Source organism: Trachemys scripta, chromosome 5, assembly GCF_013100865.1.
Source record: "Trachemys scripta elegans isolate TJP31775 chromosome 5, CAS_Tse_1.0, whole genome shotgun sequence".
In the NCBI taxonomy this organism is placed as follows: domain Eukaryota; kingdom Metazoa; phylum Chordata; order Testudines; family Emydidae; genus Trachemys; species Trachemys scripta.
The window spans coordinates 4740870-4768605 of NC_048302.1; the positions used below are offsets into that span (position 1 = coordinate 4740870).

General features: G+C 41.9%; 1 protein-coding gene across 1 annotated transcript in view; it reads left to right on the forward strand.

Annotated features, from left to right (window-relative positions):
- The window catches only part of ADGRL3 (adhesion G protein-coupled receptor L3), a gene marked incomplete in the record, with an annotated part of 777222 nt that overhangs the window by 262830 nt on the left and 486656 nt on the right, over positions 1-27736 (forward strand).

Sequence of the window (27736 nt, forward strand, 5' to 3'; positions counted from 1 at the left end):
GAAACACCCCCCGCGCTGCCCGGCCGAAACAAAACAAAAAACAAAAAAAAAACCCTCGAGCGCCGCCCCGCTGAACAACAAAAAAAAACAACCACCGCGAGCGCCCCACCCACCCCAACATTGGACTCCCCTTCTAAGCCTGGAGCCGGCCCTGCTTTTGACACAGTCCCCCATGACAGTCTCTTAGGCAAACTAGGGAAATGTGGTCTAGATGAAATTATTATAAGGTGGATGCAAAATTGGTTGAAAGACCATACTCAAAGTGCTGTCAAACCAGGAGGATGTATCTAGTGGGATCCTGCAAGGGTCAGTCCTGGGTCCAGTACTATTCAATATTGTCATTAATGACTTGACTAATGCAGTGTTGAGTATGTTTATAATATTTGTGGCTGACACCAAGGTGGGAGTGATTGCAAATACTTTGGAGGAGAGGATTAGAATTCAAAATGACCTTGACAAATTGGAGCATTGGTGTGAAATCAACAAGATGCAATTTAATAAAGACAAGTGCAAAGTACTACATTTAGGAATGAAAAATCAAATGCAAAACTACAATCTGGGGAATAACTGGCTAAGTGGTAGTAATGCTGAAAAGGATCTGGGTGTTGTAATCAATCACAAACGGAATAAGTGAACAATGTGATGCAGGGGCAAAAAAATGCTAATATCATTCTGAGCTGTATTAACAGGAATGTTGTATGTAAGACACGGGAGGTAGTTGCCCTGCTCTACTCAGCACTGGTGAGACCTCAGCTGGAGTCCTGTGTCCAGTTCTGGGCACCCCACTTTAAGAATAAAGCAGGGTGGAGAGAGACATTGGTCTCTGCCCAAGAGATTCGAGAGACAAGGTGGGGGAGGTAATATCTTTTATTGGACCAATTTCTGTTGGTGAAAGAGACAAGCTTTCGAGCTACACAGAGCTCTTCTTCAGGTCTGGGAAAGGTCTCAGAGTGTCACAGCTAAGTACAAGATCGAGAGGTGATGGCTGAGGAGCCAGAAGCCTAGAGTGGGTGCTGTCGGTGGACCATGGATGGGAAACACCGGTGCAGTTTCCTGGACCTGTGACATAAATATTTGCCTCCCTTGACTCTGCATCCCAAGTCTTTCTTGTAAACCAAGACGGTTTGAACTCTTCACCGGCTATATTAAATGTAATTGTTTCCTGCCTTTGCCTTTTCACCACTTGTGCCCTTACAAGCTCTGCCTCTCAATCAAAATGAACACAGAGGGGCAAAGAGATATTGTGTGTAGCGGAACCATGTAGTCAACATTGAAACCTAGGATCTTCGGGCAATGTCTTGGGACAGCCCCTCCGGATTCTAGATCAGGACTTCAAGGTAACAAAAGAAGAGTCTGCTGCCAAAAAAGCCACCCCAGGGTCTACTTTGAGCTCAGTGCATGCAGGCCACATATTGAGTGAGTGGTGTGTGAAACTGGTATAGTGCAGACATGTGCCGTGAAGCTCAACCCAAGCTATCCGGATGGTAGTGCCTTTATTTAAAGAGTGCCTGGTAACTGGTGAAAGGACACACCCAACAATACATCGGGAGAGCTACTGCCCAGAATGGATAAGTACGTTAGGGACACAAGATATGTCTAGTTCTGAGTTGATCACCCAAAATCCTATTGTTGTCCAGGCCTTCTCATTTATGTTTGTAAGGTGTTTGCATTTAATTGTGCTCTCTGCAGGGTGAGGAGGAAGGTAAGACCTAGGAAGGCAATTGCTTCCTCAGTTAGAATTAAATATATGTCTAGCCTTAGGAACTATGTTTTTTAATGGAAACTCTTCTGATTTTTAAAATAAGAAAAGGATAAGGGGGAGAGAGATATTTAGAACCAACTATAGGTGGTCTATAGGTCCAGAGGCATTGAGGAATTCAGCAGCTCTGAAAATCAGTCTCTTGTTAAAATTTAGTTTTATGATTAAAAGCTCTTTGCTTTATTCCATACAAAATTAATGTTATTAATTTGCACATCTAGAGATTGCGTCCACATGTATTGATTGTATATTGATGTTTTTATTCTGTGATTAAAATAACTCTGCCTCTTTATACTACTTTGGCATAATGAAATAGTTAGCTATCCTGTACAGCATTTGGTAATTCATCCCGTTACTTAAGCTTTACGATCTTTCTTTTTAATTAATTAGGGCTGAGCGTACTCACCTTGAAATCAGTGAGAGTTCGGCCATTGACTTGGATGGAACTAGGACTTGGGACTTACCATTGTCTTCAATGGGCTCTCGCTCGGGCCCTCCTAGGATGCTTTGAAATTAGAAAGTGCTATATCTGTGGCAGGGTCAGTATTATTATGGGTGGACAGACTCGTGCTAGCCCCGTTTGAGCTGGTGCACTCAAAGGAGCAGAGTGGAGGTTGCAGCTCGGGCAGCAGCTCAGGCTCTCAAGCCCAGCCTACCCCCTTGGATTGATCTCGGAGGGCTGCCCTGAGTCTCTGCCGGAGCCACCACAGCCACACTGCTATTTTCGATGTGCTATCTCAAGCGAAGGTAGCCCAACACAGCTGACAGGCTTGCTCCGAGCTGCAGCGGAGACAATACCCTCTATGTGCTGCTTCGGCAGTGCAAATCGGCCCTCTCCACCCAGTTTCAAGACTCATAGGACTTCTCTGGTGCTGAGGGAACACTGTAGCATCTCCTAGGGTACCTCCCTCTTCTTTTCAGCTGCTGTGGCTAGGGCTGGTGGTACAGTTGCATGGCTAGTTGCTGGAGCAATTCCTTGGAAGCTCAGGGCAACAGGTGCAAAGTGGACTGAAGTGGTGCCTACTCTTGCAGTTTTATCACAAGTTGTGTTATTTGGTGTTTTCCTTAAAGCCCCAACTTCTGGAATCAAGTGATTACATGAGAATCTCCACTTAAAATACACACACACACACACACACACACACACACACACACACACACACACACATATATATATATACATCCCAGAATGTATTATTATTTTTAAAATCTAATCATTTTTGAGGCCAGACTAGTACTTTTTGAATGCTTTCAGGCTGCTCTACATTATACGGTGTGGCGTGGCTCAGAGACCAAGGACTGGAGGAGAGTGAAGTTGGCATAAAGCCACCGTTGCACTACTCTTTCCTGATCTGCTTTAGGGGAAAAAGGCTGTACCTGAGAACTGGACCCTTAATTATTCCAAACTTCGTGTGTTTCTGATTTGTGTGCATCTTCCATTCCATTCTGAGAAATTAAAACCAAATAAATGATTGGCTTAGATGAAATATAGCACCTTTCCAAAATAATCAGGGAAGCTAGTTATTAAACTCACCCTTTTATCCATGGCTTTAAGGTTGCTACCTCAATTATGATAGGAAAGGTGTATGGTTCAATCCGGCTATTCATGAACTATGTTGGTCGTTTTGTAAGGTTTCATTTGAAACAATATATCTGAAAAAAAAAAAAACAACAACCCAACAACACTGTTTACTGGTGGTCAGTCCACCCATGGGTGATAAGTTTCATCATTATCTGCTGGCAGAGAATTTAAAACCAACAGATCTATTCCTTGTGGAGATAAAGCTCTTGCAAGCACCTAATTATCAACTCATCTGTTTTGATGTTAACATCCTCTTAGCCTCTGAGAAGCAACTATTTTAAAACACTCTTGTGTCAAGAACTTGGGACTATATCCCTGTGCTTGTTTACTGGCTTGGCAGGCTTGCAGTCAGGGGATGATAGAAAGGTGCAGACGTTTTACAAAGTTAGCCCACATGTCAGCGGACATATTTATTTCACTATTTATAGAGTTGGATTTCCATGTTAAAGGAAGATTACCTCCTCCTGTACAAACACAGGTCACCCTTGCAACTCTGCCCATTAGAGCATCATGTTAGTTGCAGAGAAATGAGAGAGGAAAATTTGCACACTTATACCTCCCTTCCACCTGCACTACTGGGTCTTGCATTGGGGTGGGAATAAACAGCGGTTCTGTGCCGAGATAAGGTTTTGTGTGCTTGGCCTGCATTGCAGTGGTGGTTGACAGATAGCCTGCAGTGTGGGGTCTGCTGCGCATTTGCAGTGCTGCCATGACGTTAAGAAAGAGAGGCGGAGATGTGAGTTTTGGTGGAACACCGGCCAGCAGTTTTATCAGACACCAGAACAATCAGATGTTATAGGCATGTAATCTGTGTTCTATTCTGAGAGCTACAGAGCCTCTCATCCTTCTAACGTTATACACAATTCGCAGGTGACACTACCCCTAGTACTTACATTTGCTGATGCTAAACTCTGCAGAGAAAAGGCTCTGCTTTCTTCTCTGACTTGCTCAGTTTATTGGCACTTAAGAAAAAAAATCTGCTATGAAGAGAACTCAAAGGGTCACATCCTCTCCCTACCAGCCTACCTGGCCTGCAGAGAGATCTCTTGCCATCAAAACATGAGTGGGTGGAAGATGTTAGATAGATGCATTCCCAGTGGGGCAATGATAGGTGATGCTCCCATTCTTCCAAAAATGTCATCAGCAGTGTCACCACCTGCCACATCTCTCTCTGACCCAGTTTCTGAGATCTCGCAGTTGCAAAAGGCATTGAGAGCTTCCCTTCAAACCCAGCCAGAAATAGCTGCTGGCCATGGAAAAAATATTTTATAGCTTCTCCCAGACCTCAGTAATTCTACCTCTGTTCGATTCAAGAAGTGTTTTCCTCCCTCAAGATACAGTGGCATCTGGTCGGCCTCCTTTGTACTTCACGTTAAGTGGAACTGGATGAGGCCAGTGCCTTTCCAATGACAGGCTTTTTGGGCTCCACGCCCAGCTGAAAGCTGCAGTTCCACTTGGACTCTCTCTTTCCAGCCCCAGGCACAATTCTGAGGCTGCAGCTCCACATTGCTAGTGGCCACCTGACTCCTGGGAAGGGATAATAACGCCAAGGCAAAAACAGACACGTGGCACGGAACAGAGTGAACAAGGAGCTCCTCGGAAGATGCACAATACTATCCCCCCACCATGTGTGTCTCCCAAACTCCCCATCGTTACCCGAATCCAACAGCGATGGGTTCCAAACTGACTAGGGGGAAACGATAGCTGTATGAAACACTATGGAGAAATAATACCTTGTGATGAGCTGTTCGTCCTCTTTGTACGGTGTAGAGCCTGACATCTGAGGGTGAGTGTATAAACCAGGGGCTGGCCAGCTGCACCAGAATTCACACATCCCATTAGTCAGTCTCTGAAAAATAGAGAGATAGTTTCACTTGTATCCTTTTGTCATTATATTTTGTCCAACCATATCCTTGTGCTAGATTCCCTGCCAAACAGAGCAACCACATGTGCTTCATAAACTTCATCTTCTCTTCCGCTATCCCCACGTCTTCTCCTTGTTCTCTTCCTCCTTGTGTGTCATGTCTAATCTTAGCTATTTCCGGCCAGGGACCTTTTCTCTGCAAGCAAAGCAGCTTGTGCGTTTTGAGAGCTGTATAATAAAGAATTATTAGACGTGTCCCTCCCACTCTAAAAGCTGCAAAGAAAGTAAAAATAAACACTGAATGGAACAAAAGATAATCAAATCTTGATGAACAAACCCACAAGCAGTTAGCAGAGTAACTATAATGTCTCCAGACATCTGTCCTCTCTCCTCTGCCAGCTCTCCATATGGCTTATCGTTTGTATGCTGAAAGCAAAGAGGAAATCCCCCATGAAATGTATTGCTTTGTTTGATGGGTCCATGCTCTGCGTAATCATTGCCATGATAAAACCCTGAAATTGGCCTCCTCATGCTTAGAGTGATGGAACACTTCATCATACCAAAAACCGTCACAGGCTAAGAGCCCAGAAGGTATCTGGTATCACAGCAGGGTCCAAGTCTGTGCAGGGGATGGAGCAGTCAGTGAGCACAACTTTGTTTGTAGGGAAATTTACCACCCATAGAAAAACCCAGATGGTTGGAATCAACTGGGGATACAGGTAACAGCCAGAATGTAGAGTTCGTATTGCAGATATCCATCATGTCTTTTCCCTGTGTGTCTGAGTTTAGACAGCCAGAGAGTCTAAAGACCGACGTGATATGCTAGTCCTCCAGCCTGCCCCTCCTACGAAAGCAGGACACTGCGAGGTACTGTTTGTGTTTTCAGACTCCCGAGTTCTACTGCACAGAACTAGCTACAGCAACAAGAAAGAAGTATAAAAACTACAGCTGGCTAGACAGAGACACGTTTTTAGTAAAACGTTTCTCCCAAAAAAGTGACTCTTTTTATCAGAATATCTAGACATTTGAACATTTTTGACCAGTTCTACTGCAGACCCTACGTGAGAGAGAGTAAAGTGCCAAGGGTGTAGTTGGCTCACGTTTTATCAGTATGATACAGGTACACACATGCAAATCCTTCTGATTATGTCTTGCACTGTAGATTATCCTGTTCTGTTAGACCTTTAAAAACATAGGAATTGCTGGACTGGGTCAGGCCACTGGTCTATTTTTTCCAAAGTCCTCCCTCCAATAGTGACCAGCACCCCCAGCATCAGAGAAACAAGCCAAACACTGGGCTGATATGGGATTACCTGCCCGCCGGGGATGTTTCCTCTGAATGTCTCCGTTTCTGCTATAAATCTCTATTTTATGTAGACATTTATAAAATTTAAAATACTGTGATGCTCTTGGCCTTGCAGAAGTCTTGTGACAATGAGTTCCACAGTCTAATTGTGATTTGTCTGAGAAAAGTAATTCCTTGTAGCAGTTTTGAATTTCCCTGTTTAAAATTCATTGCATGCCCCCTTGATCTTTTCTTATGACACTATGACTAACAGTTCCACTTCTACCTTCTCTATACCATTCACTATTTCATATACTTTTATCACTCCTTTTAACATTGTTTTAAATGCACTGTTTGTTCCATGAGTTTACAATGAGCTATGTGCTGCAGTAGGACATTTTGCTTATTAAGAAAAGGCATCTATAACTCACTCATGCTTTGACAGTCATTAATTATTGGCTCCCTTTTGGGCCTATGGGATAAATAGATTTCACCCTTACTTCTATTTTCTACAAGCAGTGATGTTCTTCATTTCTATCATTCCCCTCTCCCTGCCCTTGAGGAATATAAAATTGCTTGTTAAATTAACAAACTACTAGCTAAATGCCCATTAAATCTTAACTAACCAATCAAGCAATGCAACATTTGTGGTGCTAAAATATATATATATTTATTTACAATTCTTACAGTAAGAAAAGAAAAATGTTTATGTCCTGAGAAAGAAAGTAAAGCATTCTAGAAAACAGAAAAAAACCATGAAGTAAATGTCCTTTGGCTGCGGTATAATTGCAAATTCTGACCGAGTTTGCCATACACCAAGGCATGTCTGGTGTTCCTTCATATGTCATTGAGTAGGGTTGCAGCATTCATTATGGGTCACGGTCCACAAGATTGCGGTATTCTGCTCATGAAGAAATTCATTTGAATCATGGGATTTTAAGCACAGATCATTTGTGCAGAAAGGGGATAAAATAAATTGGGGGAGCCATGAACAACAATGATTAAAATTTATTGCAGAAGTACTATAATTGGTACCTCAACTGAGAGAGAAGTGAAGTACTCCAAGCTAGTTGTATTAAATGTTCATTTCTAAGAGGCTGACAAAGATTTATGGCTTCTTTTCTGTAAGTCCCATTTAGTCCTTGTGGCACTACATCTTTCTTGATGCATATAAGAAACAGTTAGTGTTAATGGCAAGACAGTTTCTGTCAAGGATACCTTTAACATTTGAATTTTTTGGGGGGGAAAAAGTTAGCAAGTCTTAAACCACTTTCTTTTTTAAATGATGAATGATGTATGCAAAGTGTGCCGTAGGTGTCCATTAACACTCCTTAAACCAACAACCTAGGTCATCTTCATTTGGTGAAAAATGCCTGCCAAATTACAAACTCTTCTGATGATGCTGGTGTCTTTGGACCCTTCAGGAATTTAAGTCTCAGACAAATCTAAGATATTAAATCTGGAACAATGAGGCTTCTGCCTACCATTATTATTGTAGCCTTCCTGCACATGTGGGACTTCCTGTGCTAAAAGGCATAGGTGTGATGTTGTCATCTTTGAGGTGTATTTAATACCTCTTATAACTAGATATAAAAGAACACAGAGGCCCTAATTCTCCTCTCACTCATATCTGTGTAAAACAGGAGCATCTCCATTGATTTAAATACAATTACATGAGTGTAAAGCCAATTTGATGAGAGAAGAGACAAGCCCCGCTTTGCACCTTGTGTAGCTTTGTATACTTGGGCAAAGCGGATGAACAACAGGGCTTTCTTTTCTTCAAAAATGGATGTTGCAGATTGGGGTCCTGCTCTTGTCTCTTGTCCAGTTACAACCAGCTCAGAGTTCTTCTTCTGCTAAGCACCTTGTGTGGTTTATTTCACAGTGTCCTTTTAGAGAGGCCTGCAGACCTGTGTTTACAATCACACATACTCCTTAGCTTCTCTGGCCAAGGAGGAGGAAGATCCCTCTAGGCTCTGACTCTGAAATCCTCCCTCTCTCTTTCTCTGTCTTCTCTTTGCACTTCCTTCCTGGGTCTTTTCTACCATCTGCCTAATAGGCTAATTAGCCTCTTAGTTCTTCTCAGCCCATCCCAATCTATCAGCTAGTGACAGCTCCTCTAAAGCCATTAATGAGAGCTGCAGTGACCAGAGTGCTGGCTCAGCTGCGAATGCCCAGTACTCTGCCACAATGGACTCAAAACAAAACATTTTTTTTCCTCCTGGAAAAGGAAGGGGAAGGAGGGAAAAGTTGGGGAAAGGAGAAACTAAACAAAAATCTTGTTCTGATTCTATTTGATGGTAACTGAAAAATTTTCATTTAAAAAAAATGGAAAATTTTGAGCGATCTTAAAAAAAAAAATGGTGACAATGTTTCAATAGTACAAAAAGGCATTTTTTGTCAAAAAGAAACAAAACTTTTTGGCCATCCCCAGTGTGAACACTGCCAGATCGTAATGGTGGCATTGTACACCTGCTGTGCACTGCTGTGCACTGCTGCCCAAGCCGGTGGAGAATCAGTGTATTACTCTCTACAATCATCCTTCACATTCTAGTCCTTTCTATTAGCCTCCTGGAACTCATGTTCATAGTTCAGAAGTAACAGAATCTGCTTACAAATTCTGCAGTTCTGTGCTGATCTTTTTGCTCAATCTTTTCTGACGTTGGTAGTTATGTAGCCGGTATTTATTATTTTAGCAATGTGCTTATAGCCAACTCTTTTCTCATGACAAACCTGGTTTCAATGCATGCAACCATAAAAGATGTGTAGGGGGAGGGGTCAGCACAGCTTCAAAAATGGCTGAGCTCACTGGAGCCGAGAAGACCAAAATGGCTGAAAGGTATACAACCCCTTACTGGGGTCTTCTGTGGTCAGCTAGTGCTCGTTTATATCTCCTTGTGTGGACCTAAAGTATTTAATAATCTGACCTTTCAGTGTCTCGTAGTAATTTATCCATTGTGCACAATTCTAGCTATCTAATATATCCTGAATGTGCCTATGGTAATTTACGGATTAAGGTTACCACCCCATAGCTTTTGGGACTAAATTATTTGATATTTTGGGGTTAAAAACCTGTTCTGAAATAAGCTGGAGATGTATTTTTCTGTTGACTGGATATACAAAAGCCACATTAATAAACAGGAGAACAGTCCAGCAGAGTTCAGTAAATCAGACCTTAATTACTGATGTTTGAAGAATGCATTGATGCCTTGATTTAAATGTTGTTTAAGACATGTTTTGCTATTTTGTTTTGTATACACTACCATGTTGTCAGCAAGAACAATTGTCTGCCAATCAAAGTCAGGACATACCAGTACACTGCTAAACATCACCTTGTTCCGTTATCTCAGATTGTCATAATTAAGTTTTCATCCTGATAATGCTGTAGAAGAATCAATTAAAACTTGTTTTATTCTCAACATACAGTATTTTGACACACATGACAAGCAGCAATGTTCAGGAGAGGTTTCTGTGCAGTTTTCTAAGTGATACATGATTTCAATGTTATTAAAACTATTGAAATTAGTAGTGTTCGTCTCCACTTCAATTTTTTTTTATAAGGGGAAAAAACTCTTTCAGAAGCTGGAGAGAATAAGGTGGAAATATAATACATGCTAGAAGTAAGAATGGGTTAGAACTGCTACAGAATGAGTAGATTTTTACATCACTGTTCCCTTGGTTAGAGGTTTATCAATATTGGTGCTGAACAATATTGATTTTGCTTTTCTCTATTGCTATAACATAGGTCTGCTTTATACCAAGGAAATAGAATTCATATGTCTTCAATCCACAGTGATTTTCAAATGGATTCCCCTAGGAATTGCAAAGACCTATGTACAGAATTGTTGGATTTGTACAGATGAGCTCTTTCTACTCTGGTCAGCCTTAAAGACTTTTCAATTTTGCCTTTGATAACTAGAAAACGTGATCATGGTATTTATGATGTTCCCTATTTGTCCCTATACTGTGTTAACGTTAGTTACAATGGCAGTGGGATTTCTTTAAGGGTGGCCACTGTATTTTATATAAACTACATCAATTTAAATCACACCTAAGAGAATGTGAGTGGCGATAAGAAAGGCTGAATTCCAGTACAATCTTGTAGTGTATTGTGGATATTCCGTGAAACTATACATGTGACACTGGCTTCGTTAGATCGGGTGAACCAGTCTGAGTGACATTCCGTCTGAAATTGGATAAAGTCACGCTGCTAAGTGGAATGCTGATATTCTGAAGGTGCTGGGTCCCTTCTGAGTAAAGTACCATGGGGAGTAAGGAAGGCAGTTATACTGATCACAAGTTATTCAGGAATCATATTTTTAAGGGACAAATCAGTGATAGCAGCTTTAATAGCAGTTACCCCCTGACATGAGCTTTCGGGGCTAGACTGCTCACCTGGACAACATAGGGGGCCTGTTCTAAGTGACTGTACAGCATCAGTCACTTGGAAAGCAGCACGGGGAGACTCCGATTGGGTCACAGAAAGATCAGTGAAAGAACACTTCAATCTCACCCCTACCTTTGAAAAGTGAACATGAGTGAGTGTGTTTCAATGCAGGTAGAAGGCAATGTACAGAGAGAGTGTTGTAACACAGAAAGCCGCACAGAGACGAGTACTTGAACCAATTGTGTGCCTCTTGATAGTTGCATTATTGGGATACCGATCTGCTTCTTGACCTTTTTTCTCCTTTTGTTTAAGGAGCTCTGAAGTTAGGAGGGGTGGACAGAAAAGGGTTCTCAGCCCATTCTTGGCTGTTTGCAATAAGGGAGTTTTCTGCTTCGGAGCAGATTAGTGAGAGCTAAGTCAGGTGACAGCAGGAAGTGGATGTTTCATTCGATAGCAAAATGGCCTTGTGGCTGAATTTGTTGTCCTTTCACAGGATAATTCCCAGTCACTTATTAAATGTGCAGATTGTTCTTGAGAGGGCTGTGTGCTGGGGGTCTTGTCCACGGGCCCCTCAGCTTTTCTCCACCCACCTCCATAAAACCATCTGCTGCTTCTTGCTGTGACCACAATCCTTTGTTGTCTGCAAGGATTTATGGGAGTGGGATCATGGGAAGAAACAGTGATGCGGGTTGGAATGGTGGTGCTGGGCAGTGGTTGTTAGGTTTGGGGGGGTCTAAGTTGGGGAATGGTGCTGGGGGGGGTTGGAGGCTGAGTGTGGGGTACTTAGTAACAGGGCACTGTGTGGGCATTGGCTCTGGAGGCTGTAGCAAGAGGGTGCTGGCGGCAGAGGACAGAATACTCCCTTCCCTCCTTGCACGGGGTTCAGCTCTAGGGAAGGCACTTCTGAAGGAAGGCGTAGAGCCGGTTGGGCAATCCAGCGGATGGAGCCTGTCTCCAAACCTTCCCCAGGAGGCGGTTGCTGGTAGTACTGTGTGTGGAGGGGAGGTGTGGGCAGCAGTAGGGGCGTGAAGTGTACTTCTCCTTTCCTCCATGTCTCTCCTCTCAGATCTGAGTTACCACGTGCGAAGAAGCAGGCTGATATTGGTCTAGAGAGGGGTGTTGGGCATCACTCTCACCAAGGGTCCAAAGTTAGCGTTTTTAGTCAAGGCTGAAAAATGTTTATTTTTTCCCTCCACGTCCCTCCAGCATAACTGACTCCTGTTCACTATAATCACCCAGAGCCCTCGCTCAGCCCCGGGACCATGGGGACAGTCAGCAATGGGATTCTCTAGGATATACTCCAAACCTAACTCACATATTAAACGTGGGTACAGGGGCAGCGTGGTGTGGGTTACTTGGGTTCCTCCCTCTGCCTCTAGCTACAGAGGTGGGGTCTCAGCTGCTTCTTCCCTCCTGCTTCAACGGGCTTGCCTTGGTTTATGCAAGGGGGTAAGTTTTGGAGGCTGTACTTGGAAGGGAAAGGACTAATGACTGACTTTGCAGAAGCAGGCTCTGTAGACCTCAAAACCACCTGGACTATTGGGAGCCTCAAAACCACCTGGGAGAGGACTATTGGGAGCCCTTCAACAAAATCCAGCCATGCCTCTGAAGGAAAAGATGAGGTGATTTCTGTACCTCTGTCCCTACATCCCCCTTGCCAGAGATGACTTGACTTTATTCTCTAGGCTCATACTTCTGAAGACCTAATGTTTTGCCTTTTGAATGGATCAGATTGCTCCAAATGAAGAAGCATTTTTAGAAAAAAAAGAAGAAGAAAAATAACCACACCAGGAGAGGAGATACCTAAAAGGTTCCCATCCCTGTTCCTTGTCAAATGCACACGCTGCACACTCTGGTGCATGGAGAATAGTTTCTCATGGATGAATAATAAATACTTGTCCTTAGTATGAAGCTGCTTGCCAAGCAGAGCTGTCCAACTCCCTGCAAGCGTTTATGCCTGTATTATCTCCTCTGCACTCTGGGCTAGGCACACCCTTGGCATAGATTTTTGGTTTGTAATCACAGACTCAGAAGACAAATGACTCTGGAAACTCCTTGTTAAAATATGGGCAACATGTTGCTGACCCTCCACACCCTCTCCCATCCCACCCACGAGATCCAGCTTGGGACTTCAGCCACCCAGAATTGAGATCTGCTGAGATTTAATGCATTGGCTTTACATCGCTGCATTTGTCACCAAACTGACAGGCTGCTCATGGCGCTTGAATCCAATTTATAAAGGGTTGCTGCTGTTTTTGTCCAGTTAGGAGGCAATCTTTGGCTGGGTTTTTGCCATCCTGATTCATGTACGGTATAATCATGAATCCGAATAACCAAACCTGTATTCAAGTTATCCTGTGCTCCCAATGGAAATAAAGGCTGAGAGAGAGGGAGCACGGAGTATGGAAGGTAGTAATGGACAACTAAATTAGGAGAGAGATTGAACCAAAAAAATAATAGCCCTGCCGAGTGAGTGACTATAACCGGAGGAAGGGGTGGGCAAGCTGAACTGGAGAATGTTCCTTGATAGAAAATGAATGTTAGGAATCTTCTTTTCTTTTGTTGTTGGCAAAGTTAGATCAGCTAGAGATCTCGACCTTCCTTTAATTGAAATAAGTATTCTTTTTCAATTTATTTATAACTTGTTTTGGGTCTCTTCATGTATCGTCATGCTAGAGAGAGAGACAGCTATAAATGTAAGGTAAGCGTTGGGTGAAAGGGCCGTGATGTCAGATTTTTAGCCATCAGTTGGCTCTATTACATCTGATAGATTTCCCATCACAGCCTATCTGTGTTCTCTCTTGCTCAATTCCTGGCTGGAGCCAAGTGCTAAAGAATGACACGATATATCTTTCTGCACAATTTGCCAATTGTGGTTACTTTTGAAGCCCGGTGCTCTATGTGAATCTCCCTTCTAAATGGGAGAGTGCAGACAAAGGAGTGATTGCTTTAACAAAACCTTAGAATCTTTTTTTTTTTTTTAAGTAGACACTCATAGTAGTTATGACAGTTATCATTTATTGTCTGTCCTGAATGGCTTTTCAAATTATTGGACGGAATATTACTTTTATAACCATTTCTTTTGCAGCCTGATCATAAAGTACAGGGATATAGCTTCATGTCCACTATATTTAGGGTGAGATTTTCAAAGGAACGGAGTGTTGTCCTAACTCTGCTCATTGATCAATGGGAGTTTTACCATTAACAGGAGCAGAGGTAGGCCAGTACTGAATGTTTTCAAAATTTCCACCTGTGGGGTGTCTGAAACATGAACTTACTCTGTTGCTCTCCATAAAAGAGGATTCCCCCTCCTACCCATTGATCTCACACAACAGTCTTATATGTGGAACAAAATTTGGCTAGCTACAGAGCTGTCTCGCAAAACACAGCGGCTGACACTTCCATGCACCAGACAATTTATCTTACTTTACAGGTGACACAGATGCTTATTTACTTCTCTAGAATCAAACCTAGTAGCCAAAAGTAACCATTTTTTCCAGACCGCTGTGACATTTTACCTCTGCTTAATTATGCCACTGGACTGGGGATAAAATCAGAAGCTAGCTTTTCCTTGTAATAATCCACATAATCTAGTAATTCTCCAAACGTATTAAGGCAGAAGATAAAAAGTCCTATTAGTGGAAGGGCAAAATATCCAAACCGCTTTCTAAAGAGCCATTCTAACTATGCATGTCATTTCATTCTCATTCTTCGTGTTATTACCAGAGCCTAATTGAATGATATCTTTGCATTATATGCCTGACTATCTGCTATTTTGAAATTTGACTTTATATATCTCTCTATGTATGTGTGCGTGTGTGTGTGTGTATAACATTTGTTTATTTTCATAGATATTGTCATGTTAATTTTTTTTAAAGTTGCAAAATGTCACTGAAAGGTTTCAAACTTTTGTAAAATTCCTTCAGTTTTGTAAACTGCAGTTGAGACTCCTAATGTAAGTAAAATCACTCACAATGGCCCCCATCTGACAAGGACTTGCATACTTGCTTAATTTCATGCATTGTGAATTTCAATAGGAGATGGATGACTAACTCCCATAGGCTCCTTTGAAAATCCAAGTTTATGATTCATCCCATTGACTTCAGTGGGACAACTCTCAGTGCACAAATGTAAGCACACACTTAATGTTTGGAGGACCACACTGTACAGAAGACCAATAAAGGATGGTGACAATAGCATATTAAAATAATTATTTTTATAAACATATACATTTTTGAAAACTCAGCACTGGAAAAGTTTCTGCTGAAAACATTCCAACTTTGCTTTAAAAAAAAAACAGAGAAAAATATAAAAAGAAAACATGATGTTGGTGTTCATGGTATCCAGGCAAACTGGCTCTCTTCATATATGTAGTCAGCAGAACTATCCATAATATATATGGAAACTAAATAAATAGAAAGTGTGAAAGAAAGATATACTTGTTTTGTCTTCTGTAAAGTCTCTCTTTAAAACGTTAGAGCAGAAATATTGCATCATCTGCTTGGAACCTTAGATAACCTCCCTTGGTAGGAACAGCCTTCAATTCCCCTTGGATCTTTTAGTGACTGATACTCTATAATGGGCCATTAAGGAATGTGTTTAATTTGAGGCTTATCCAGGCAAGCACATCTTAGATTGGCTAATTTCAAAATAGGTGTATTTTCTCTTTTGGCTGCTTAATGCCCATACTCTGTCTATGAGGCATGAAAAAGAGGGAAAGTATATCACATTCCTTCTTCAGCCACCCAAAACCAGTTCTCTTCTCTAAAAGCATGCTTGTCCTGATTGTCCTAGCAATTAATTTCTGGAAGAAAGCACTCAAGGAATTAATTACATTTTAGCCTTTCACCACCCAAACGTTTTATTATTTAGAAATTTTATAGTACCCTTTAAAATGGACACTTGCTCAAAATGGTTTGTTTTTCTTTGAAAGAAAAGGTGCTTTCTATTTAAAAATCAGATTTTGGAGGGTTAATCATTCACCTAAAGCCCCAGCTTATGTTTGCTAAAAATGCCATGGCATGTTTTGCAAGAATGGGGGTTTTAACCTGGAGGTTCTGGTGAAATTCCAGTTGGTTAATGAATTCTATGTATCTAAATTCTCCCTTGTAGTTTTAGCTGGAAATGCTGGACTTCACTTACTTTTTTTTTTTTTTTTAAGTGTAGTATTTCTGGTACATAATGTCTGCCTTGTTACACCCAGAGAATAGCAGCTATTTCATTGTGGGGCCATAGATCCGAGGACTGTCACGTGCTTTGGCATCCTTCCCAAGGAAAGGTACCTTAGGATTATACGGTATTCTTTATTAATGGCAAAGGAGATGTAGTTGGTGAGCTACATTCTGATCTTGAGACCAGTGGACAGATCCTGGATTTATACCAGTGTAACAGCTCAGAAACTGGCACCAACTTGGTCATTTGGGCATATTGCTCAAAAGGTGGTTGTGCAGTGTTAGCCAAATTCTCTAGTGTCCTGCTAGCTACTGAAGGTGATGGGAAGGTGGCAGAGAAAGGACAGAAGAGTCCATCTTGCATCCGAAGGCGTCAGTGGGAGCATTGCTAGTGGGTTCAGTGGCATCCAAGTTGAGCTATAGAATTCAGCCCTGTGGTGGTAATCTTGGAAGAGTTTTAGGGGAGTGATAACTTGAAGCTCTCTTGCTAGTGATAGCTGTTGGGTCTCTGTGACAGTGTGAGTAGCTAAGGCTGACACACCACTCTATGCACTTTGGAAGTGCACTTTGGAATTGGGGTAGATTGATGAGGTGATAGTTTAAGTACCAAATGATTACCTAATTAGGTGGCTAATTCAGATGGAAACACTTAAAAGAGAGAGACAGGTGGGGGGAAGCCCAGAAGGAAGGGCTGGAGTAGCCCAATAGCTCAGAGAGGTGAGATCTTGGCTCCCTTATGTCCTATGCCGTGGTAGTAGGAAAAGCCTGGTGGAACGGCCTTATGCTGGGGGGAAGAAACATTTGTAAAGCACATTATAAATAAAGCACTCGGTGTGGACTTGCCACTGGTGTGTGTTAAGGACTGCACTGTTTGCAGCGAGGATCCAGGGTGAGAGAACCCTACCCTGTCACAGTCTCCTTAAACGTGGCCGTGGTTTCTTACAGTAATTGTAAAGAAAACAGATCAGTACCTAGGAGAGGAAAGATGGTCTTGTGTGTAAGGTAATGAAGTGGGGATTCAGTTCTCATCCTTGGAGCGGACTGTTCCTGTGTGGCTTTGAGGAAGTCACTAAAGGACAAAAGTGGCTAAAGTTTGGCTTCTCAGCCCATATTTAGGTACTGAAATAAACGGGCTGATTTTCGATCGGGCTGAGCCACCCAGCCTCTCCTGCTGAGGCCAGCCGAAAAGCAGCACACTTGAGTGCCTAAATTTCCAGGTTAACTTTAGACACCCAAGTTTGAAAATTGTAGCCTTAATCTCGCTGAACCACTGTTCCTCTTCTGCAAAATGGGGACAAAATTATCTTTTGCCCACCCTTTGCGTATCTTGTCCATTTGTATTGTACGCTTTTTGGGACAGGAACTCTCTCTCATTATGGATACATACAGCACCTAGCACTATGGGGCCTTGGGCTGGGCTGTGGCCTCTAGACACTACTGGGCTGCAAATAATAAACGTGCCGACACAGAAAAAAATGCAATAGGTAAATATTTGTTGTTTCCAAAATCAAAGGAACCATACTTAATTTCAATTATAACATGAAGAAAATAGTGTGTTTAATGTGGAAAATAACCTTTTTTTTTCACACTTGTTTTTGCTTTAGGGAGCTGTGTGTGTATGTGTCGTAGCCACCTTTATTCTTATTTCTGCTGCTTATTTCATTTTGTGGACCTATCACATCTGATATTTAGATTTAATAGTTCTTGGTCTCCATATTTATGTTTATTTCCCTGACCCAAAAATTTCTTTCTGCATTACTGCCCTTATCTTGTTATTTAACTCTGTAATGACATTGCTTTTCTCAGCTGCTCCTCCAAGTCAGACCGCATGAAAACGCTTTTTATGTTTTGCTCACTAGTTCCCTTCCCTACACATGCCCTCCTCTTGGGCTGGTCCACTGACTTTGGGGATTGTGTGTCAAGGACCCGAGATGAGTCATCCTTCTAATATAGAGAACATTTATCCTGGCCACTTGTGTTAAGAAGTGAACTCAGATTTCTAAAACTTGGTATTTCTCATTTATTAATCCCTGGTTTTTGAGAACGTCCACAAAAGAGCTGATAATATACCCTCAACCAGGCAAGGTCAGGAATGTTTTGAGTTTTATTCCTATCAATACTATTCTTAATTTGTATCATTTGGTTGAATAATATAACCTTCCTAATGTTTTCCAAGCCAGTTACACTTTAGTAATCACATATACTTATCTTCAGCATAGACCTAATTGATATTATTTCTCACTGAAAACATCAATGATGGCAAACCTGTCCTATTGGCTTGCAGTCTATTAGAAATAAAATTATATTAAATGTCTTGTGGGGTGTGAAGAAGTTAACTCAAGGAGAGTTTGCAAGAAAATCATCCTGGTGTAAAACATAAATCTGTTTTAGACTTAAACTACATGTCACCTTCCAGCCAAAAATAGCAATGATAATTAAAACCCAATTTGCTACTAAACATTAATAGACATTTATTATATCACAACAGATTGGAAAGACAATTAAACTTACCTTTTTCATATAGAACTTTCTCCTTAAAAAATTGTTACCCACATGGAGTTTGTTGCTATCTCATTTGCCAGTAATGTTTATACACACACACATTTTCACTAGTTTAAAACTGATCATTGATCTGATTGTCAGCATTTTTTTAAAATCAAAACCAATCTTGGGTAAGCTATTCTTTAATTATAAAGCAGAAAAATAAAGAGTGGGCACAATCACATTTTCTTGGTTCGAAGAAACAAGTATCTGAGTTATTTATTGTCCATTTGAGAAGGAAATAGTGACCATAAGCACAGCTCATAAATGCGCTGATGTGACTGGTGTCCTGCATGTACACAAAAGGTCAATGCAACTGATCAGCCAGGTTCTGTTCCTGTAAAACAAACAGAAAAATATGAATGAAGGGAATGAATGGAGATACGAAATAATTAGGCAAGTCTGAACTGAGGTCACAGCCAGGTAAGGAAATCCAGAATTAAAGATAACCTTCTAGCCATGGCGAATGCCATTTTATCCAGAGTATTGTAATTCACCTGTTACTGTCTGTCAGAGGGCTAGAGCCATTGGGCCCCTGAACCTACTGATCAGATAGACTGAAGTGCACACTGAGGGAGGTCCAGATTGCCTGGCATCCTCAGCTATTCATTTATTTCTTTTTTTTGTAGTCTATCGTTAATATACTAAGAGCACACTGTGTCTGGCCCATGCCTGTTGTGTTGGGCAGGGGGATGGGTAAGTAAGGGCACCCCTACCTCCCCCCTCCCCCGGCATGATGCACGGAAGGGTTGATCACAATATTTTCCTGTGAGCAGAGTCTCCTTGGTGCTTCCTCCCTTTGGGGAAGAAATAACTCAGAAAGGGGTAGGGAGGAGACTGTGCCATAGGCCCCCTCACTCCATCTTGCTGGCAGACCTGGGCAGATGGGCTTAAGGGCGCAATCTGTACCATCCTGATGAATGGCACAGTTTACGCTCATGCACCTGTGCACGACAGACAGCCCTCTTGGTGCAGTGGGGCTCTGCCCCACCCCATACGCGAGTCAACTGCAAATTGCTCTGTCGATCCCTGTGTCTGTTCCAAGGCCCTTTGCTTTCTGTGATTCTGTGTGGAACTTGGGGCTAGCTGCAGAAATGAAGCTGAGGACAGTGAACGGTGTCCAACTCTGCTCTCCATTCTTACATCGGCAGACGTTGGTCAGCATGGGTTAAGGAGCACCTTTATAATGAGGGAGAGATTGAGGCCGAGAGGGAAGGCAAGAAGGAAAAGGAGATCAAGGTGGAGGAAATGATGCTATGGAATGTTTTAAACAGATTAAAACCATTTCATTTAATCAGTAAGCCTAGAGTCCCTTAGTTGAAGACATTTTCCTAACTATCAAACTTAGAGGCAGCCACTTGATCTTTCATTTGTTCCCCATACTTTTCCTTACCATACTTACTCCAACAGAGTCTCTCTTTATTTCTGAATTGAAAGTGAGACCTAATGCAGAATCTGTGATACCACAGTTATACCTGACAAAACACTTGAGCTTAGGGAGAACAAACTGGACCTGTGTGAGAGATTGACAATGCTAGCAAAAGGAAGTTAGAACTGCACGTGCTGAGAATATATCTCTGTAGACATGCACATGTGTGCGTCTACCCACACAAGTACATTTAGTTTTTCACAAAATAATTGTAAGGGATGCTTTGCGTGTATGTGCAAATAAGCAGCATTGCCAACTCCAAGTGTTTAAATATTATGAGCCGGGCCTCAAGGAATCATGAGATTGGCTTACAAGTAGGGCTTTCAAACAATTAAAAAAATTAATCACTATTAACTGTTAGACAATAACAGAATACCAATTTAAATTTTCTATAAATATTTTTGGATGTTTTTCTACTCTACACTGTAGAGTGCTCACTTTATAGTATTACTTTTTATTACAAATATTTGTGCTGTAAAAAAAGGATAAACAAAAGTGCAATCTACAGGTCAAAGCATGAAGAGGCATACAAATGATGAGCATATCTGACACATAAATACCTTGCAACACCAGCTATAACAGTGCCATGCAAACACCTCTTCTCACTTTCTGGTGACATTGTAAATAAGTAGTGGGCAGCATTATCTCCCATAAATGGAAACAAACTTGTTTGTCTTAGCGATTGGCTGAACAAGAAGTAGGACAGAGTGGACTTTTAGGCTCTAAAGTTTTACATTGTTTTGTTTTTAGTGTAGTTCTGTTAAAAAAAAAATCTACATTTGTAAGTTGCACTTTCATGATAGCGATTGCACTACAGTACTTGTATGAGGTGAATTGAAAAATACTATTTGTTTTATAATTTTTACAGTGGGAAATATTTGTAATAAAATAATATAGTGATCACTGTACACTGTATTCTGTGTTGCAGTTGAAATCAATATATTTGAAAATTTAGAAAAACACACAAAATATTTATAATAAATTTAAATTGTATTCTATTATTGTACATCAGTGCAATTAAAACTGCGATTAATCACAATTATTTTTTTTAATTGAGTTAATTTGTTATGGGTTAATCACTTGAGTTAACTGTGATTAATTGATAGCCCTAAAAGTCACAAGATTTATAAACAAACATACATTTGGGGTTGTATATTATTTGCCTTCTGTTTCTTGAGCCCCTATTGGTTACAGTCCCACCCGACCTTCCACTTATGTCCTGGGGCAGCTAGCCCAGTGCGCTACTCGAGCAGCGCTAGTGTGTGTCTGTCCACGTGAGCTGGGAACTACACTTCCCAGCTCAGCAGTGTAGATGTACACTTAGAGCCAAAACAGTTTCTAATGCACACAGCTCACTCTCTTAATTTCATATGAAACCGCCCTGCTCTGAGTCGTGAACTTGGATTCAGGGAATAAATAAATCGTAGATTGCTTAAGTTTCCCTTTGACCTTAAGAAAGGGCCAAAAAACTATATGTAGCCTTCAGGGGAAAAAACCAGTAGACTTGGCTGGTCTGCATTTGTGTTTGCTTGTCAAGGACTTGCTAAATCTGAAATGAATTAACTCTCTTAACATTTGACAGTGACCTTGCACGTTGTTTTGCTGTAAAGCTATTACTACATCCAAAGGATTCGTTGTCGTTTTAAATTCTAGGTTAAACAGGTGGTGCATGGGACTATATTTGATTCAACATCAGTTCCAAGCTGTTCGGACTGCTCATCGCAGGGGAATGTAAATAACATTGTAGTGTTATTTAAGAAGCTCTGATAAACTGGTATTTATGAGATGTTGCCACTGTTTTTGCTTACTGTACACCTTTGAAAATATTTATGAAGAGAAGCTGCATAATACGTAGAGGAGAAGTAAAGGAATGGATTTAGTGTAGTTAAATAACATACTATATAACAAGTGAATGGCATCCAAACTTTCAGAGCGACTGTACTGCTTCACTGGAGGAAGACCTGGGCTATGCCAGCCAGCATGTGCTGCCTCCCATTTAGGGATGTAGGTGTGAACATGCAGTGGACAATTAGGGCATATCTACATGGGGCATTAGCGCCCTAGCTTGTCATGCAGTAACATCCCATGTGGACACTTCTCCAGGGCAGTAGAAGTATCGTAGTGCACTTTGATGTTCTGCTGTTGAAATGAAAGGACATTAAATGCGTTACAGGAGTTTGTGTGCTGTAGGGGTGTTCATGTGGGATGTTCCTGTGTAGCAAGCGAGTGCGCTGTAGTCACACCCTGCTTGGGGTGCACTCATATGCCGTGTAGGGAAGCCCACAGCTATTTAAAACCCAGTTCTTGCAGCATAGGGACTGGGGTATGGAGCAGTCCACACTCTCTTGAGGGTTAGTGAATGAATAATGAAAGGGATAAACAGGCAACTATTGTGCTTACAGGCCCAAGGGAGCAGAATTGGGATCCACAGTAGAAAAGGGGAACTGTCTAGTTGAGCAGGTGGAAACATTTCAAATTCTGAAATTTTTCTGTTGGAAAAATTGAGACAGTTTTTGTGAAAACTCTGAATTTCCTTGCTTGTGTGGTTTTGCGTGAAACTTTGAGAGGGACAATGTCAGGTCAACCTCAGCACCAAATCTAAGTTTTCAGGCAAATCTCAGAAATGTTTGCGTGGTTATTTAAAAATTCCAGCGGAAAGAGTTTTAAAGAAATAACTATGTCCCTGCAGTATTTACAATCTACACGTTGCAGTGTGGTGGTAGTGGAAGCATGAAAGTGAAAATGACTTGAAACTGATTGGTGGGGAGGGAGCATTGTTGGAACTGAAAGAAATGCACAAAACATGGAGAGAGATGAAAAAAACAAATGTTTACAATTCTTTCTGTTTTTAACAACATAAAGTTGTGTTAGTAAGACAGGTAACTTTTTTTTTAACATGAACATTTCTTTTTACTTTACTTTAATATTGTTTGTAATTTAGGCATTTTTTTTTCAGAGGGTATATTTTTTCCGTTTTGCTGCATTACTATCTCTCCCCCACACTGAGTGAAATTATGAAAATATTTCCTGAAGTAGCTTCTTGTTAAATGACAGATGTTGAAAATGGAGACCTGCATTCATCCCGGGGCTAGATTTTCCCATAATCACTAGCATCAAAGGGTTAATTACTTGCAGGAATTTTCTCTTGCAAACACTGAATTTAATCAATATCTGTGTAAAGCATTCAGCTTATTTCCCACTAAGTAAGCAACTTTTACAAAAGACAGAGATAAGAAATGCAGTGCTGTTTTTCTATTAAAGAATACAAAGCTGTGATGCTTTGTTTGTTTAAAACTATTAGGCAAGTAGTGTCTGGCTGTCTGGCTGACTAGCTTTAGTGCTACTGAAGATCTAAAGAAAAAATAACAAATCAAGTTATTATTGGGTACTTCCAAAGCTGTTTGCTCTTGTGCATAATTTCAGTATGTTTCTTCCATAGCTATTAAATTATATCCATGCATACTTAACAGGGATAAACATCACATCTATGTTAAATTGGATATTAAATTTACTTTTCTTTTTTTTTTTTAATTTTAGTGATTGATAATGGGGCTGATTCTTGCACTTTGTGTGGTCTTTTACCCCTGTGTACTATGAACACCTGCTTGATTATGTAACAATGCCAAATCAGAGTGCTGGTATTTTACACCCACTTTGCACCACTATAAATCATCACACATGGTTTAAGGCATTGGCACGTCCAGTGACTCAATGCGGTTTGAACACATTTTATTTGTGCTGCTGTAATTCCACTTTGAAGTCAGCACATCTAGCCATTGACTAGCTCTTGTCAATTTCCTTATTTCTTTTTCCTCCCTTAGACTAATGTCATTAAACTAACACAAGGACTCCTTGGTGTGCTGGTTGATATAAAGCACTGAAGAATGGACTTGTTAGGTGTTGCATCCATCAGTATATCCATAATGTCAAGTATCAGGGGGTAGCTGTGTTAGTCTGTATCTACAAAAACAACAAGGAGTCTGGTGGCACCCTAAAGACTAACAGATTTATTTGGGCATAAGCTACAATACCCACCTGGGGAAGTGAGGAAACGGATTGACAGAGCAAGACGGGTACCCAGAAATCACCTACTACAGGACAGGCCCAACAAGGACAATACCAGAACACCACTGGCCATCACATACAGCCCCCAGCTAAAACCTCTCCAGCGCATTATCCACGATCTACAACCTATCCTGGAAAATGATCCCTCACTCTCACAGACCTTGGGAGGCAGGCCAGTCCTCGCTTACAGACAACCCCCCAACTTGAAGTAAATACTCACCAGCAACTACACACCACACCATAGAAACACCAACCCAGGAACCAATCCCTGTAGCAAACCTCGTTGCCTACTCTGTCCCCATATCTACTCTGGCGACACCATCAGAGAACCCAACTACATCAGCCACACCATCAAGGGCTCATTCACCTGCACATCCACTAATGTTATACATGCCATCATGTGCCAGCAATGCCCCTCTGCCATGTACATTGGCCAAACCGGACAGTCCCTCCGCAAAAGAATAAATGGACACAAATTGGACATCAGGAATGGTAACATACACAAGCCAGTAAGTGAACACTTCAGTCTCCCTGATCATTCTATTACAGATTTAAAAGTCACTATCCTTGAACAAAAAAACTTCAGAAACAGACTTCAAAGAGAAACAGCAGAACTAAAATTCATTTGCAAATTTAACACCATTAAGCTGGGCTTGAATAGGGACTGAGAGAAGCAGAAGCAGCTTTTCCTCTCCTGGAATTGACACCTCCTCATCTATTATTGGGAGTGGACTACATCCACCCTGATTGAATTGGCCCTGTCAACACTGGTTCTCCACTTGCGAAGTAACTCCCTGCTCTCCATGTGTCAGTATATAATGCCTGCATCTGTAACTTTCACTCTATGCATCTGAAGAAGTGAGGTTTTTACCCACGAAAGCTTATGCCCAAATAAATCTGTTAGTCTTTAAGGTGCCACCAGGCTCCTTGTTGTTTTTATATCCATAATGCCTTTTAAAGAACGCTCATTTTGAACAAGTATCGCACAGTACATTTTTGGTTCCTAATGCCTTAGTTTCCTTGGGCTCTCTGCTTTTCAGTCAGTTCTGTTCTGAAGAGTTGTGCTTTTGTAAATCACTTTAGTGCGATGCTTGACAGCAGATCAGGATGTGATGCTTATGGTGGCATCCCTGCAGCCAGAAAGGTCAGTGTTCAGCAGAACCTTCTTGTAAATTAATGCAGCATGCCTTTGCTTGGTGGTTCAAATCCAGTCCGCTGTAGGTCAAATGTAACTTTTCATTTGTTTGCATTGGAGGTGTGTCCCTTGCCTGCTATCAATAAATTAAATGTTCTACGCTGGACAATTCATAGCTGCTCTCTCTCATTGTCTCTGGCCAAATATTACCTCCAGAGAACCCAGTAGATGGGATTTGTTTTATTTTGCGAGCCTCTTTCTGCTTCTTGTAATGCTTTTTTTGAGTGTGTTCCTCCAACCCCCCTTCCCCACCATCAAAAGGCTTGACCCGAAACAATTTCATTTTTACCCCTACAGATGTTCATTGTATTTAGGAGATATAATTTAAAATATTCAATCATTTTGTTCCATTTTAGAAATTAGGCTTAAAATGTTGTAAGTGGACGTGATGACTCGTGGTTAGAATAGCAAAGCCCTGAAAACGTGCATGATGCTGAGACAGAGATCATCACTAGCAGTGTGACCGTAAACAAGTCGCTTGACTACCCACTAACCTTGGGCTTCCAGTCCTCCCAGCTGCAAAGCTGGGTAAAAGCTTTGAAAAACAAGTGCCACCATTCAGTTGAGTGAGCAAATGACAGCAGGGGGAAAAAACAGCTCAGACTGAACTGTGATACAAGCAAATATTTTTTGTTGGAAGCAATGATACTTGGTTATACAGAGTATAAATCAGAACAATGCGGGGTTTGATTTAGCAGGGACTGAAGGGCAAAACAAAGGAAACATTGTTATGTCCAAGCTTCAGAAATATACCCAGATAGCAGTGGCATGCAACAAGCTTTTTCATATGCTTTTTGGCTCACACTGGGTTTTGTGTAAGAACCAAAGTTGGCAAAAACAGCAAGCATTGCTCAGACAAGAATAGCCTATGCTGATGACAGATTTTGGAGAGATTTTTAATCAGGCCAGTGCTGTGAAGGCTACAAAGTCTTGGGACTTCAAAACAAAGCTGTCAAATATTTTACAATTGATCATATTTTACAAATCGGTTTTAAGCAGAAATCACCACTGCAGTCAACGGGGAATTTAAGCTTAAAACTGGTAGCATGATTTAACTCTATAGTTGTTGTTTTCTTCAAGGTTTGGTTCACTGTATCCTTCAATCCTCCTGTATGAGGACAAAAAATGGTGGCTAGTCAGAATCTTTCTTGCGATTAAGAAGGGGACTGTTTCCATTCAAACATACAGTTTCCAGTTTCCCTACACTTCCCTATATAAGAGTGTAGGTTGGATAAGAACATTTCATTGGGTCCCCAAATGAGTAATTACAGGGCTGAACTGAAGTTGGTTGAATGAGGTGCTGATGGGCAGGCACTGTGACGGGGTTGGAAAGGAGATATGGACCCTTTCATTCCATGGCCACTGGGTCAGAACCTGGCCTGGTTTGAAGTCAGGGACCCAGCGCTTAGTCTGTCTGATGTCTGTTCTGAAGGCCTGAGTAGAAAGTCCCAAGCCAGGTTCTAGCCGACGTATCACACAACCCCAGCACCATTGGTACAGACTGGCCACCCAGGGTATGTCTACACCACAATAACAGGCCAGCCGCGGATTTCCAATTGCAGTATAGACGTACCCTCGGAGGCAGTTGCAAAAGAGAGGCCACGGGACAAATTAAAAGGTTCCTGAAGGTAATGATTGTGGCTCTGTGTGAGGCTGCCCGCAGAAGCTGGCGCTGCTTCCCCCTGTATTGGCCGTGGCTGTATGGAGAATGCCAGTGTCCGGGGCTGTCCCTTTGGTGGGGTCACAAGGAGAAATAGACGAACCCACCCATCCCCCACAAAAAAAGCCTTTGCAAGCCAAACATCTCCAACAGGAGGCCTTTGGTGCATGTGCCAGGGTATATCTGTGACCATGCATGGCGCTGCTCCGGCTGACGTACCCCCACATGGCTGATGTACCCGCTGGCCTGTGGCTGGGCCTGTGTGTCAGCACAGGAGAGTAAGGGGAAGGAAGAACTCCCCTTATTCCTCGCTGAGGGCTCCATACTCCTTATTCCCTGTCTTGCAAAGCTGAGCTGGCATTGGGTGTGTTGTGATTTGCTGCTGCTGTGGGAGAGCAGGAAGTTCCTACCCACCTAGAGTAAAGGGGGAAGCAGAGAGGGCTGGTGCCTCAGAGAAGCGTCTGAGTCACAGCGCCTTCTGGGGCTACTCTTGGAACAGGGCAGTTTATGCTCCGCCCCTTGCTCAGGGCTGTGCTTAAAGGCACGGTCGAGCCCAAGTGCCTGACTGGACTCTCGCATGTGCAGTCCCTTGATGTGCACATACAACCACAAAGGCACGCTCTCCTGAATGTATTGGTGCCTGTGCTTTGGCTCTGTATGTCAAGCACTGGAGCGGGAAAGTGGGTTATTGGGGTTAAAATTCACCCCTGTGCAGAAGGCTTCCATGAGGTCTGGCCACCACATAAAGCCATTGAAGCCCTGGCTCAAGGCCTGGCCCTCTGCACAGGGGTACATTGT